At 45.9% G+C, this 15819-nt stretch overlaps 1 long non-coding RNA gene across 1 annotated transcript in view; it reads right to left on the bottom strand.

Annotated features, from left to right (window-relative positions):
• The window catches only part of LOC108581747, a 161577-nt gene that overhangs the window by 39352 nt on the left and 106406 nt on the right, over positions 1–15819 (bottom strand). The gene's annotated exons all lie outside the window — the stretch shown is intronic.

Below are 15819 nucleotides of genomic sequence, written 5' to 3' on the forward strand. Positions count from 1 at the left end.
AGGGCACATGGGGCCAAGAGGAGGATGCTTTGTTTACTTAAGATGGAGAAGATGAGGGCATGCTCACTGCCGAGGAAAAGGTGCTGATTCCAGAGGCAGACATGTCCACGCAAGAGGGAGAATTGATTGAAGGAGGATTCCTGAGGAGGCTGGAAGGTGCAGCCAGCAGCCTGGAGAAGGTCTGGCTTCAGACTAAGGAGGGGATGCCTGAGAAACTCCCTTGGAACAGGAAAGCAGCTCGGGTTGGTCCAGCCAGAGCCTCAGTGGTCAAGAGCAGAGGTTCTGGAGGCCAAAATTGCTGGGCTCAAATCCTTGGTCACCACTTCTAAACTAGGTGACCTTGGGCTCTGTTTTTATATTCAAAAGATAAAAATTCTATACTTCCATCATGAATTGTCTTAAGTACTATAGAAAGCTTAGCCTGATAGGCAAGAGTCTAATGTAAATCCTAGACACGTCTATTGTGTCCTACTCAGTAGCGATTAAAAAAAAAAAAAACAAAAAAACATGAGGTAGATCTTTACACACAAGCATGAAAAGATCTACAAGACAAACTTCTGAGTTTTTTAAACAGGAAATCGCAAAGCGAAACACATATCCACCATATAATGGTGATGGATCAAAAAGCATGATATACATATAAATCTTTGAGCTCATCAGGAAACAAAAAGAAATCTAATAAGACAAGAAGACTTTCAAGAATGCTAGGGAAGCCAACTCATTTTGAAAGCAGGTAAACAAAGGATAAAATCAAATATTTCTTCTTCTCTCTATGCAAACTGTACTTCAACCAAAGAGTTAGTAAAGGGAAGCATCTTAGAATATTCCAGCTAAAAGAGAAGAAATAACAGAATTTGAATATTACCATTTAGCAACCCCCAATGATGGGTCTGAACATGAAGCTTCAATAGGTGGCATTACAAAAAGAAAGACAATGAGAAGTTAGGCACCCGCTGAAGGGAAAACACAGCACCTAGGAAGGAATCCTACCAAAAAATCACACCTGAATCTGGTCCCACCTTTAGAGGTAGATACCAATTCACAAGGAAAACAAGGGCAGAAGATCATGTCAAATAGTAACACCAGGGAAACCCAGACTCTGGAAATCTCTTGGAACAGTCTTGTTTCTCAAAAACAAAAAGACAACCCCCACAACCAAATAAATAAATAAATAACTGCAAAGGAAAAGAAGAGGTGCCTAAAGATTAAAAGGGATTTTAAAAGTTATCCCCTCAATGTGCATAGACCACACATTGATCCTAATTCAAGCAAGCAAATTATTAAAAGAAATAATGAAATACTGGAGAAATTGCAATGCAAACTAAATATTTAACATATTTCAGAACTTATTGATTTTTTTTAGGTGCCTGCCTGTGGTTAGGGTCCCCTGGAGATGAGAATTCATGTGCTAGTCATCTATTAAGGTAGTGCCTCAGGAAAAAACTGGTAAGGAAGTGAGGGAAGAAGAGAAAATCAGGCAAGGGTGCAATTTGAGGCAAAGTCACAGCCTCAGCCTGATCCTACAGGGAGCTCTGGAGTGGAAATTACACTATAGAATTGGTCTCACCTGGAGGCAAAGGAGCTGACCTTTCATAGCCAGGCAGCAGTCCCTGGTTGTGGGAGAAAGGTGGGACATGGAGGCACTTCTGGCTCTTAGTGGGTGTTCTACGTTGCCTCTAGGGGAGCACAATCTTAATTTAAACGGGGAAAAGTCAGCAATTTCCCCAAAACCTAGGGTCCTTTATGCAAATCAGCCCCTGGAGCAGGCAAGAAGTGGCCCAAGCTCACTGAAGGATTCTTGCAAATCTGAGCTAAAAGTGGTATTTCTTGAGTATTTTTATGGAAATCTTTCTAAAATGTTTCACATCACAGAACTAAAGCCAATGAAGACAGTATATTGAATACAATTTAAGCTCTTCTAAATGGCTTAAGGTGACCATAGATATGTTCATAAATATAGATACCATAAATATGTTCCATAGAATACAAGTTTCAGAGAAAGCCACAGGAGCTACACAGAGGGGATTCTCTGTTCAAGTAAGTCTGGAAGAAGAGGACTCATCCTAAGTTAAGCAGGTGCTTTTATGACAGCACTTTTCATAGTTGGAAAATGGATACTGTAGATCTCCAGGAAGCAGGTTTCCCAAACCAATAATGGATGTCATTGACTCTAAGATGCACATTTATTTTGCCATTTTAGCATCTCTGTAATCCAGATGCATCTTATAATACATCTGATGAAACAGAGATAGGGCCAGATAGAGTGACTCACACCTGTAATCCCAACACTTTGGGAAGTCAAGGTGGGAGGATCACTTGAATCCGGGAGTTTGAGGCCAGCCTAGGCAGCATAGTGAGACCCTGTCTCCATAATTTTTTTTAATTAGCCAGGCACTGCAGTGTGCACCTGTTATCTCAGCCATTCAGGAGGCTGAGCCAGGAGGACTGCATGAGCCCAGGAGTTTGAGGCTACAGTGAGCTATGATTTTACCACTGTCCTCAGCCTGAGTGTCAGAGCAAGACCCTGTCTCTAAAAAACAAAATAAAATAAAAATTAGAAATACAGTAACTGCAAAACTACAAAATTTCATGCCTTGAGTCCAAGTCCATTCTAAGCAAGTTCAGTACAAACAGAAAGGGAACTGAAACTGAAGGCCTGATACGTGCCCCACATCAGGCTTGGTTTTCAGAGTGGCTTCCACTAGATTCAGAGAGGCTATTCTCCCCCCCATAAGAAACTTGAAGTCCGTGTGATCTACTGGTGCCAGATGTGGAGGGAAAACCTAAGCTCTGTGCCCACCTTAGTCCAGCACACTATCATCTCCCTAGGAAACAAGCTTCTCCTGCCCAGCGGCTGCTGCTGGAACACGTGCCTCGGCCTTCACCCACAGCCCACCCGGTGGCCCCAGGCAACCTCTCGGCTGGGCCCGCGTAGTTTACGACTTAGTGAAGCTTTCCAGTGACCGTGACTTCTGCTGCCTGCCAACTGTCCCTTTTCCTTCTGGATGCCTTTTGTCCTGCTTTACAGTTCATTGATTTTCAACTGCTGCAGTCTGAGTCACACACCCAAGGCTGCTAGGAAACTGTGAATGAGTTCTGAGGCAAGGCCTCAGGTCATTCTCAGAATCCTAGACTTTCTTGGGCCTCACAGTGTGACCAGTGGGGAGGCAGAGGCAGGAGTGGTGGGGCTGGGATCAGGAGACCTGATCTTACTTTCAGGTTGGACCCTGAGGGGTGTCTATGTGTAGTCACCCAAGGGGGTATCATGAAGTTGGTCTTCATTCAGGCAGATGCTCCTGCGTAGGGTGCTCCTGTCCAGGGGTGGGGCTCAGTGGTAAGAAAATGCAGGCAATAGGGGATTCCCGAGGTCTTTCTGTGAAGTGCAGCAGGATGCGAGTGGTCAGGAGCTCTGCATCCACCCATAGCTGGAGAACCAGGGAGGATAGTAGGAGGAGCCTCTGGCAGAGCAGGGACAGAGAACAGCCCCTAAAGGGTCCTAGGGGCTAAACAGCAGAGACCACATCCTGTCGTTTGGGTCTGCTCAGCTGTTGCTCAGAAGCACACAAGTTTTAGGGTCTCTTCCACATGCAGGTGGAAATCCCAAAGACCCACAGAGCCAGGCTAGTCCCCAGGGCATGGGGAGGAGGGCAGGTGACAGGGAACAGCTGGAAGAGTGAGCCCAGCTCCGAGCGCTCATGCCCAAGGCTTGCCAAACCGAATTTTAAAAAGTACTCTGTTGGCCAAACTCAATGGCTCTGGGAGTCAGCATCACCTAAGGCTGGCAGATTACAGACATGAGAGCCCCAGGACACACCCTGAGATGGCACAGAGGTAAGCCGCAGCCCTCGCTCAGGCCATCCTCTGCTCCTGTGGGAGCCAGCCCGGCTGACTGCAGTCCTCCAGGAACAGGGCCTCTCCTCTGCTCGGGGCCAGCCTGGTACATGCACCCTACAGCATCTCCCCAGTGAGGAGCGTGATGACCGAGAGCTGCACATCCCCAGCTTTCCCATCAGCCGGATGCCCATTCCTCACATGCTGAGCCAGAGGCTGCCTGAGACTCTCTGATCTGGATTTTAGTGTCAGGTTTCACTAGCGAATTGCCTCCTCTGAGATGATCCTGGAGTTGAAGTGACAAGGAGGGAGACAGGATGAGACAGAGGTTTGATCGCGTCATTTGACCCTCATCCAACTGGCAGAGCTCCCTTCAAAGAAACCCTGCGTTAACTCTCTGTCTTTTCTGCCCTTCTGCTCCATTGAAAGGAAGCACACAGACATCTGTCTCCATTCACTCCTCCATCCAGGGCCAGGCGGATGGACCATCTGCATGTGCACTGCACAGAGCCCCGACTGCGGCTGGCTCCCCTGCTCACACTTCCTGTGTGGCTGTAACACTTCCAGCAGCAAGGGCACACTGGGCACATGGCATGCCATGCCTGCACTCACCCGTTTAGTTAGGAAACAAACGTGGCTTACCACACACCAGGCACCAGTCTAAGTACATTATAAATATTAATGCATTTAATCCTCACAGTAATTCTCTGAGACAGGGACTATGATTAGCCCCATTTTACAAATGAGGAAACTGAGGCATAGAGAGATAAAGTAATTTGCCCAAATTTACTTAGAAGCCAAATCTTAACATGCTGTGAGTTCTCATGGATGATCAACCACATTGAAATCTTACGGATTGTGCATGTGAAAGAGGGAACTCACATGTGGGGTGCACATAACTGCTTCCACGTTACTACAAGCAGAGCTAAGGTTGTGCATAGAGCTTCTCATGGTAGGCAATGCTCAAAGGGATTGCACGTCTTTCCGTGGGGTTTCGCCTGTTTAATGAGAGGTCGGTAAGCCTTGAGTAGGAGTTTGCTTAAGGCAAGAGGCAGGTCAGGTGACATCTTGAGGACTGTTTGAAAGGCTATTTATTGAAAATACTCTTTGTGCCAAGCACCCTAGTAAGCACTTTCCCTGTAGTACTTCATGTAAAGCCCTCAACAACCCAGCGAGTCAAGTTTCTATTATGCTCATTTTTAAAGCTGAGGAAACTGAGACTCGCAGGGGTCACATGACTTGTCCAGGGTCCCATCAATGTGGTCCATCTGACTGTAGACTCCACGCTCCCAGCCCTTCGTGTTAGACGGTGAGATGGTGAAGGAGAGGGGTTAATTGCCCTTGTTGGCAAACATTAAATTCACTATCAAACTGGCCAAGATGAAAAATAATAACAATTCCCAATTGTTCGAAAGAGTTTGAAGAAATAGTGACTCAAATCCTTCTTGGGAGAGTAGAAAGTAATGCACATTTTCTGGAGTGCAATTCAACATAAAAACCCTTTAAAAATGACTCCATTTTAATTCTGTAACCTCATTTCTAGGCATTTTGCCTAAGAATATAATTGGACAATTATACGAACATATGTGCAAAGCTATTTGTTATAGATGTTATTTCAATGGCAAAAATCTAGGAAAAGCAACCAACAATAGGTGCTTGGTTAAACAATGTAAGGGGTGACAAAATGCTTACACAGCCATAGAAAATGGTGTTATAAACCAATTTACTGACAAGGAATGACACACACATTTTTTTTTCCACTGAAATGTGCAGGTTACAGGCCAAAAATAAGCTTTCTCATGAAAAAAAAAACAAAAACAAAACCCGAGAAAACAACGTACCCAAAATGCTAGTAATGGTTTTTTCTGGTTAGCAACATTTTACATAATATTTTTTTTCTCTTTCTTGGCTATATTTTTTGCTACAAAAATAATAATGGGCGGATCGCCTGACATCAGGAGTTCAAGACCAGCCTGGCCAACATGTTGAAACCCTGTCTCTACAAAAATACAAAAATTAGCCAGGCATGAGTGCAGTTGACTGTAGTCCCAGTTACTCAGGAGACTGAGGTGGGAAAATCGTTTGAACCCGGGAGGCCTCAGAGGTTGCAGGGAGCCGAGATCGTGTCATTACACTCCAGCCTGGGTGACAGGGCAAGACTCCATCTCAAAAAGAAAAAAAGAAAGAAAGAAAAATAATAATTGTGCAGTTTTCTAAAAAATAAAATGTGTATTTTAAATGGGCCGTTGAGCATAGAAGGAGAAAATTGCTGACATGGTCTTGAGGATAAAGAAGAGGGCTAGTGGGGCACCCTGAAGAGCACCAAGAAACCCTACCCCACACAAGTTTTACCTGCCCCAAGATCTATTTTGGTTCTGTGGAAAATGGATAAGAAAGATGAAAGAAAGAAAGAGAGAAAGAGAGAAAGAGAGAGAGAGGAGAGAGAGAGAGGGAGGGAGGGAGGGAGGAGGGAGGGAGGGAGGCAGAAGGAAGGAAGGAAGGAAGGAAGGAAGGAAGAAGGAAGGAAGGAAGGAAGGGAGGAAGGGAAAGAAGGAAGGAAGGAAAGAAGGAAAGAAGGAAAGAAAGATTGATTTACCCAGGAATTGTGAAATTCTTGATATTTAACTAATCATGAAACCAAATGTAGCAAAAATAATTTGAAAGATCTGTTAGGAGGCCCAGCCAACAGGGAGGGGGATCAGAGACAATGTCACCTGCAGAGTCTCAGGTCAGAAGAACTATACCACGTGGGCAGACTCACAGTGGGGAATCATCCTGCCTTCACCAGTCAGCCTGGGTTCTAAGGTGGCAGCAGCACCTGTGAGTGGCCAACAGCCCCACCCCATCCCCTTGGGAACTTTGGGCTCTCAGCAGCTGACAGTGCTCACCTGGGCCGCCTGGGGACAGTTAGACTCCAAGAATGCCAAGATCCCAGGGAGCTTCCGGAGAAAGAGTTCATTTCATATCCTGCCAGCAGAAATGTGAATGGTGGCAGCTTTTTTGCAAAGCTATCTGCAAATATCTATCAAAATTAATGGAATCTGTATCCCCCAGCCCAGCCGTTTTACTCTTGGAATCCTTCCCATAGAAATAACAGCACCAGCTCAGGAATGTGCATCCCAGTGGGTTGGGTGCAACATTTAAAGTGTGTACAACAGCCATATTCCTAATTTCTAGATGTTTCGGGCCTTGGGATATCTGTAACAGTAAAAAAAAAAAAAAAAAAAAACAACCTTGGAGGGATGGTCATTCGAAGTTAGAAGCTCAGTGAACTATGGGTTCAAGGAGCATGGTCCAAGCTAGGGAGAGGAGGGCTGGCGTTTTAAAATGCACCCGGATTTGTTTTAATCGAGTATGGTAAGACACAACATATGGAAATAGCTGTCATGCAAGGAGAAATGTGTGTGTTCACAGATCTCTAGACAAAAGAGGTCCAGCACAGCACACCACGCAGGGCCACATGAGAAGCACCAGCATTGGTCGGGGGCAGAGGGAGCAAAAGGAAAACACAAGCACAAGCCCATATTGTGGTTTGTATGAGAAGGGACAGGTGAGGCAGCGTCAATAGGCTGAGGATGGGTTAGCTTAAATCATTTGGGGAGGCTCTGGGTTATAAGGGCTGTCCCACGTCATCTAGTACCTGGCCCTGGAGTGATTAGTGGTCCAGAATGTAAGAGCCTGATAGGTGTAAGAGCCTAATAGAGGAGGCATGGGATACGGTCTCTGGATCAACTGTTTTGCCTATGAAAGGTACACTTGCAGAAGAGTTCCTTACTTTCTCTAGGAACTGGCTAGCTGGGAGGGAAATCTCTCCAGCGTCAGCAAGGCCCAGATGTCAAAACATTCAAATAAAAAGACATGATTTTTTTTTTTTTTTGGAGACCAGGTCTCACTTTGTCACCCAGGCTGGAGTGCAGTGGCACAATCATGGCTCAGTGCAGCTTTGAACTCCCAGGCTCAAGCTGTCCTCTCATCTCAGCTTCCAGGGTAGCTGGGACTACAGGTGTGTGCCACCACACCCAGCTAATTTATTTTAAGAGACTGGGGAGAGTGGGGGGGGGGGTCTCATTATGTTGCCCAGGCAGGTCTTGAACTCCTGGCCTCAAGTAATTCTTTCACCTTGGCCTCCCAAAGTGCTTGAATGACAGGTGTAAGCCACCACACCCTGCCTAAAAGATATACTTAATACAGTTGGCCAGGTCCCAGGCATTCAGTGGGTTCAGATGTCCCCAGCTAGGTCCAGAGAACCAGGTTGGCCAACCAATCCACCTGCAGAGAATTAGGACAAGGTCCCATCCAACAGGGAAGGCCAACTCTGCAAGGGGAGAGGAAAGCAGGGGTGAGGCTAGCTGGCTTCTGAAGCATCGAATTGTGCATTGGAAACTCAGCAGCGCACACAAGAGACTCAGACTGTCTGGGACCTTAACTTCAGGATTTGGGATTGTGAATTCATTCCAAGGCCCAACATGCCTAACAGAGGTGCAGAGGGACATGATATCATTTTCTCTGAGGATGATATTTCTTTCTGGGTTTATCCTGCAAATAGAAACTGGAGTCTGATGAGTAACTGAGGCCTGCATGGGAATAAAAGCAGCCAATAAGGGAGAGAGATACTTTTTCTTGCCCTTGTGCCAAAAGTAAATTCCAAGGACTTGGGTGGCCTCGGAGACTCAGGGGTGGGTCAGGAAACGAAGCATGCTCTGAAGTGGAAGCCTGACTCCCAGTGACGTGTGCACATATGAGGAAGGACTGGATTATCGCTTCCAGCCAAACTCCACTCACCTGCACTGCCCCCACCACATCTAGATAGACCAGGCCTCCCTGGTGGGTAGAACTACATCGACTCCAATTATTCCCTCGACAGTGGAAATTAATATTGCTCAGATTTTAAAAGAAGGGAAACCAGACCAAGAGACACTCTATCCATGATGCTAGGTTGTGAACTTAATTGAGAGAAGGAATGTGTCTTCATCTCAGCCAAAAGCTGGATCTTCCTTAAAAGCACTTATAATACTTGCATAGAAACAGATATTGATCTGGCTCTGTTATGTAACTGACATTTGTGAGGGTCAGGAAAAGAATGGGAATGGCTCCTTTGGGACAACAATAGCCTATTTAATGTGCACAAAAATCTCTTATCTTCAAGGGCCATACATCTGCACACTGTCTCCATCTGCCATCCAACCTGGCCACCCAAATTGTTCCACTTAGCATGCAGAGTCCCTGGGGAGAGTCCCGGGGCACAGTCCGAGGCAACACCTGGGTCCTCTCAGCCACGGGTAAGTCCTTAGTATCTCTGGATGTTTCCTGAAAAGGCTGGATGCTTCCAGTTCAGAATCCCCACCCCCACTCCCATCTAAAGAGATGTCATGTAATTCCAGGTAAGTTACTGGTGCCCAAATGTGTCTGTGCTGAGACTTCACTGCCTTCCCGCCCCTTCCTGCCACCTCTCCCTGCAGGACACTCCATGCCCACCACTTGCTCATCAGAAGAGCTATTTTCTCCATATGTCCGCAGTCCACACCTCTTGCCATAAAATGGCACAAACATGTAGCCTCAGCCCATTATTGCCCAGAGGAATGTGCTAATCCCCACCAACCAGACCCTCCCTCCTCAAAGGGAACAAAGGAACAGAGACACAGTCCCCGATGCGCAGGAATAATGTGCCCACCTAGAAGACAGAGCCCAGTTCTGTGTTTCTCCCCTCTCCTCCCCCAGGTATTGAGAAAGCTGCTGGAGCAGAAAGCAGTTGGTGCTCAGACTCTACAGAACCCACAAATCCCCTGGGGGATGGTGTTAAAATGCACATTCTGATGCAGTGGGTCTGGAGTCAGGCCCAAAATGATGCAAGTCCAACAAGCTCCCCAACGTTGCGGATGCTGCCAGTCCAGGGACCACACTTTGAGTAGCAAAGGCATAGAGAACACACCATTCTCGGCTTCAAATACACACACACACTCACACACACAGACACGCAAACACAAACAACAGCAGCTTAAAATGGGACACTGTAAAAATGGCCTGTTTGTCTGTTTCCGAATTGGACTGCTTTGAAGATTGAGTTCTCCACATGGCATCAAGCTGCACACTGCTGTCATTTTGATAATATTTGTAAACCCACGTTTTAAAAAAAAAAAATCTTATCCTCATATTCAATTCAAAACACCTTTGACAGGGAGCAATGGAAATACCTGAGGGAAGGAGCGTTCCCTTCGGGCCACTAGGGAACTCCCCGGTGACTCAAGGCCTCGGGTGAAAGCGCTGATTTATGGATGTGGAATTGAACCCGAAAGGGCTCCGGGAATAAGGGCAGGTGGCTGACATCACCCGGCAGCTCCAGAAAGCCTCACGTCGGGGTGACAGCAGGCCCTGCCCTGTGCCCGTGCAGCCGACTGTCCCCAGCAAACTCGCAGGGAGGGTGAAGGTGAAGGAGACCACCTGGATTTTGTTGCCAGTGGTTTGGGAGGATACATGTTAGAGAAATTTGCCAGAAAAAAAAAGACTGATGTGGAGTTGGGTGCTTGTTTTTTCTTTTTACGCCAGTTTTGCCTTAGGAAGAGAACCACTTGGAGGTAGTACTTGTTCACTGTCCTGTGGCTTTTGTAGGCCCTGGACATCCTACTCTTCTTATAGATGAAATACTTAGCTGATGTATGTACGATGACATCGCTGGGGAGATGTCACAGAGAAGTCCATGTGCTTACAAAGGCAGATCGTTTTGTAGCTTCTTTCAAACTATTCAGCAGTCAATCTTTCCATTTTCAGAAGACAGCCTCACCTCTCACATCGCAAGTTATCTGGATCCTCACAGGGCTACACGTCTCACCCTGCCTGCACCACCCAGAGGTCCCCAGTGGATGGAGAGTGCCTAACCTTCTGCGGTGCCCGGATCTCAGCTGAGATTTCTCCCCCTCTGTCCTGCAACCTGAGCTGTGTGTGGTTTCTCCAATCCCCTCCGAGTCTGCGCACCCCTCGCGGGAACCGATTCTCAGCTATCTGGTGCCATCTGCTGGACAACTGCAATCATGACCAAAGAGCTGTTTCCCAGAGTCCCAGGGAAGCAAGAGAGAACACCTCCCCGGATTATTTTAATTCTCTCCAACTCCAACCTACCCCTATTTGTACGAAAAGGATTCCAGGTATGTTACGAGGTTTGCGTCATGTGGTGAGAAGAATTCAGGACTACGAACTAGCTCTAATTCAATGAAACCCCCCGAGCTTTGTGTCCTAGGCAAATTACTCACGCTGTTTCCTCAGTTGTGAAAGAGCAATGGCCAACTGCCTTGAAAGTTGGTTACCTGGATTAAATATGGTAATAGGTGTAGAGCTCCTAAATGTAGCCGACCCTAAAGATGGGAGACAATTTTATCTCTATGACTCTGTCATTCATGATGTTATTAAATTCAGTCTAAAATCTGGCTATCAGGATGACTGCACCACCTCAAAAAATATTGCTGTCACATGTGGTTCCATTTCTTCTTTCTGCCCTAGAATTGTGTCTGTGCGATACAAAGGACTTTGTTCCACCCATATTCCAACCCCAATCTGCCTGTAGTAAAGATAGATGGCAGCTCAATGGTCTCTAGAATGATCACTCCTATGTTGCATTTGCCCAGAGGATGGGTGGTAAGAAACACCCCTTGGACAGTTTCCATCCTAGTCTGCCCCTCTAGAGATGTGAATGTCCACCAGCCACTTAGAGGTCATATGGTTCTAGAAAGAAGCTTTAGTGGTCCACAGCCGTCCAGCCAGATGTTCAATGAGCTGTCAAATTATTGGAGCTTGAGCTCTCAGATGCAGTATAAGAGTAGAAAGGTCACGAAGGGTCCAAAGATGCTGTGTCTATCTTATGCTACTATCTGCCTGTATGGCTTGGCCTCTGAGCCTTCCAAGTATTCCTCAATCTACACCTTGTAGGCGGTCTGCCTATGCCTGCCACAGCCCTCCCCCACCTCCAAGAGTTAACAGAGCGACTCTATAAGCTGGAAACAGTAAACTAAAGCTCAGAGATGTGTGGCAGACTCACATGTCCCTCTAGACACAACAGTAAACATCCCTCTCCCAAAAACGTAACTCATTTTCTCAACCACCTTTGCAGCTAGAGGTGAATATGTGATATGAATCTGGCTAATGAGAAGCAAGAGGAAAGTAATAGGTGAGAATGCTGGGCAAGTTCCATAAAAGGGAGCTGACTAAGCCAGTATATTCCTTTCAGCCCTGGCCCATTCCCTTCCTCCTGCTAGAAATGTGAATGAGAGGGTTGGAGGTTGACAGCCATCTCATGCCCATGAGACAAGCATGCACTGATGACCCTGGAAGACAGCAGATAGAAGTAGCCTGCATCTCTGATGACATTGTGAAGCTGCTCTCCTAGTCCCAAACTGACTACATCCAGACTTCGCGTTACGCCAGAAAAATAAAACCTTTCATCAGAATAAGGCACTATTTTCTTAGCATCTCGTACTTACAGTTGAACACAAGTTCTAAGTGATACAGGGTAGTTATTATTGAATAATCAACTACCCAGTAAGTGATGGAGGACAGAAGGACTTTTTTTCTCATTTCTTAATCAGTGCTGTTCTAGGTTCTGAATAGGAATATTTGGTACTTACTCGGCATTCAATATTTACCTACCAATTCTAAGCACAAAGAAGACAACATAAATTGTCTGCGTAATATCTAAATTGTATTTCCTGGATCCAAGTTCACCCTTGTACTTTCCATGACAGTTTGAGTCATGACAACTGAGTGAGATAAAATCTGTAAAAAGCTTCACACAATGTGTGGCATATTAAAGTGTTCCTCATTTAATGTAGGAAACGCATTCTGTGAACTTGGAATCGAGCCAAATCTGTGCAGGAAAGAGACCTTATCTGATTAGACTTCATAGAGATATGTTCCTGAAATCCCAACTTATTACAGGTTACTAAGAAGTATGGGTTTACTTAAACTATAGTGTAAATAAACTTGGATTAATAGAAATATTATATAAAAGGCATACTAATTTTAAAAGTTAAATTTGAAAAGTTACATGCTTATTTGGGAACTGATGGCCTCAACATAACCAGTGTGGCCCCATGGGGGCAAGTATTGGTTGTCATTTACTGATAGATAATCACAAGGCATAACTTAGACTCCACCGAAGCGTGGCCCCCAGCAAGGATGGGAAACTGTCCTCGGGGACTTTACAACTAATGCATGGTTCTGCCAATAAAGGGCTTGGTGGCACATACTTCCAATAAAAGGCAGGTTACCCACATTGCAGAGAAGCTGGGAGGGTGGACACCAGGCTCAGGAGTCGCTGGAGCACTGGGGCGTCCAAACACAGCCTGCTGGTCAGCACCGCTGTCTGTCTCCCCTTTCACACTGCGAAATTGCTGCAGCGCGTCAGTCTGTCAAAACAGCCAGTGCCGGCTCCAGAGATGCATTTTTGTTCATGGGCCTCTTGTTTGTTTGTTTGTTCTTGGAGGTGAAGAGTTCCTCTGATTTCTCTCAGATAACGAGCTGCTGACACTGCTTTACAGCTGCACCGATTAAGTACCAAATACTCTTATTCAGCACCTAGAACAGCACTGATTAAGAAATGAGAAAAAAAGGCCTTCCTTCCTCCATCACTTACTGGGTAGTTGATTATTCAATAGTAACTATCCTGTATCACTTAGAACTTACGTTCAACTCTACTAGATGTTAGATGACACTGCTTTACAGCTGCGCTGGCTCTAGAGAACGATGTTGCGTGCCTTTTACCACCCAGCTTGATCCTCTCTGCTGTGTTTCTTTGAGACAGACTCGGGCCCTTAACTTACACAGCTTTGTTTGGTTTTTTCTTGCCAGTTATCATGGGCTAAAGTGATTTTCTAGAACATGAAATAAAGGCAAAAAGAGAGGCAACAGAAGAATTAACAACCTTCTTAGTGGAATACATTCAACTCAAGAGAGTTGAGGGTACTCATTGGCAGACAGTTTGCGTCGTACAGTGGCAGCTGTCATTGTGTGAGAGTGTGCAGAACAATTTCTACTCTCATTGTTTTTGAGTAAAAGTATACAACGGCACTTGAAACACGGAGATAAAATTATAACAGTAAATTGCAATGGATTTTTCATACACGCACACATACATACATAAATCCTCTTAGGGAAAAAGTTCAGAAACCACATAATAAATTAGTACAGTGCAGATTTCATTTAATCTTCATATCAACCATACAGGGTAGGTATTATCATGATGCCCATTTTGCAGACAAGAATACTGAGTCACAAAGAGGTTACGTCATTGCCTGCAGCTCCCGGTGTCGTAAATGAAAGAGCTGCTATTCACACCTTGGCAGTCAGGCTCCAGAGTCTTCACCACTGTGCTACGCTGCTGTCAGGTAAGGGTTTATGTTTTATTCCTTTTTAATTTCCAGTTTCTAACAAAAGGCCTGGCACAAGACAAAACCTTAACAAATGTTTTTGAAAGAAAGAACAGAGTATTTATTTGTTACAAAGGGAGAAGAATGAATAACTTTTTGGAGTCAGTACATACATATTCCGTGTAATGAAATCTGCACTGTACTAATTTATTATGTATAATTGTTATGTATAAACATGTGTTCTGGAAACTCAAAGAGGGAAGAGAACAGCCCCTAACAGGGAGATCAGGAAGGGCTTCTTAGAGAAGATGAGCGACATGGTCCTAAAACTGCATCTTGCCGGATAAGCAGGAGTCCCCCAGAGGGACAGAGAAAGAAGCAGGGACCCTGGAATATCCAGGCACCTAATTTGGTTTGGGGTTTTGCTTTAGTTTTTTGTTTGTTTGTTTTGTTTTGTTGGTTTTGGGGGTTTTTTGGTTTTTGGGGGGAGTTTGTTGTTGTGGTTGTTTTTGCTTGTCTGGGGACTGACTCCACCTTCTTCCAGGTCCTTGCAGGACCTGTGGGAAGAGACAAGCCCCAGTACAGCAGGAGTCCCTTACTGGAGTAGAGCAGGAGTGCAGGGAGTCTCCCTTTTGAAACCTTGACCCTGACTCCTCAGTCCTTGGACAATCGGCCAGGCTCCCAGCTGTCATCACATCTCACACATGATTGGTATGACTGAGTCAATTTCAACCAGAAATCTGCTGCAGTGGGATTCCCCGTGGAGGCATCAGAACAGCTGCGCTTCCTCTAAGTCTGGAGGGCCCCAAATGTACAGAAGAAGAGAGCAGCTCCCAGGGAGGGCTGGGGATGGTGGGGTGGAGAAAGAAGGGCTCACAGTAAATTCCAGCCTTCTGTCTCAGCTGTCTCTTGAGATTCCCCCCAAAAAACCCAAGCCCAGCCTCAAAGAGATCCAGGTCTGGCCAGGCGCGGTGACTCACGACTGTAATCCCAGCACTTTAGGAGGCCAAGGCAAGTGGATCACGAGGTCAGGAGATCGAGACCATCCTGGCTAACACAGTGAAACCCCATCTCTACTAAAAACACAAAAAAATTAGCCAAGCATGGTGGTGGACGCCTGTAGTCCCAGCCACTCAGGAGGCTGAGGCAGGAGAATGGCTTGAACCCGGGAGGAGGAGTTGCAGTGAGCCGAGATAGGGCCACTGCACTCCAGCCTGGGCAATGGAGTGAGACTCCATCTCAAAAAGATAAAAATAAAAAGAGAGAGAGAACCAGTTCGGATTTGTATAGAAGAGTAAGGATCAGCAAAACCTCTCCTTTCACTCCATCCTCCTAGCTGTATATGAGTGTGTGAAGAGACTTTTCAGGAGCTCAACAAAAGCAGGATCTCACTCATGAAATTCACAACCTGAAGCCTCACAGGTAGGAAGACTCCAACCTTCTTCCTTTAGAGTTGAGTTTAAATGTAAGAACTCTTGCGGGCAGCAGCCCTGGACTCGCTCTCTCACCTACCATCTTTCCCTTTTAGCCAAGTGGATTCTGTAACAATCCTGGCGCCAATTAGCTAATGTCCCAGAGGGGATATGAGGGAGGAGAGGCAGGGAAGGGGGTTACAGAGGTAGGTCAGTAAAAAACA

The sequence above is a fragment of the Papio anubis genome, chromosome 10 (assembly GCF_008728515.1).
Source record: "Papio anubis isolate 15944 chromosome 10, Panubis1.0, whole genome shotgun sequence".
Lineage (NCBI taxonomy): Eukaryota > Metazoa > Chordata > Mammalia > Primates > Cercopithecidae > Papio > Papio anubis.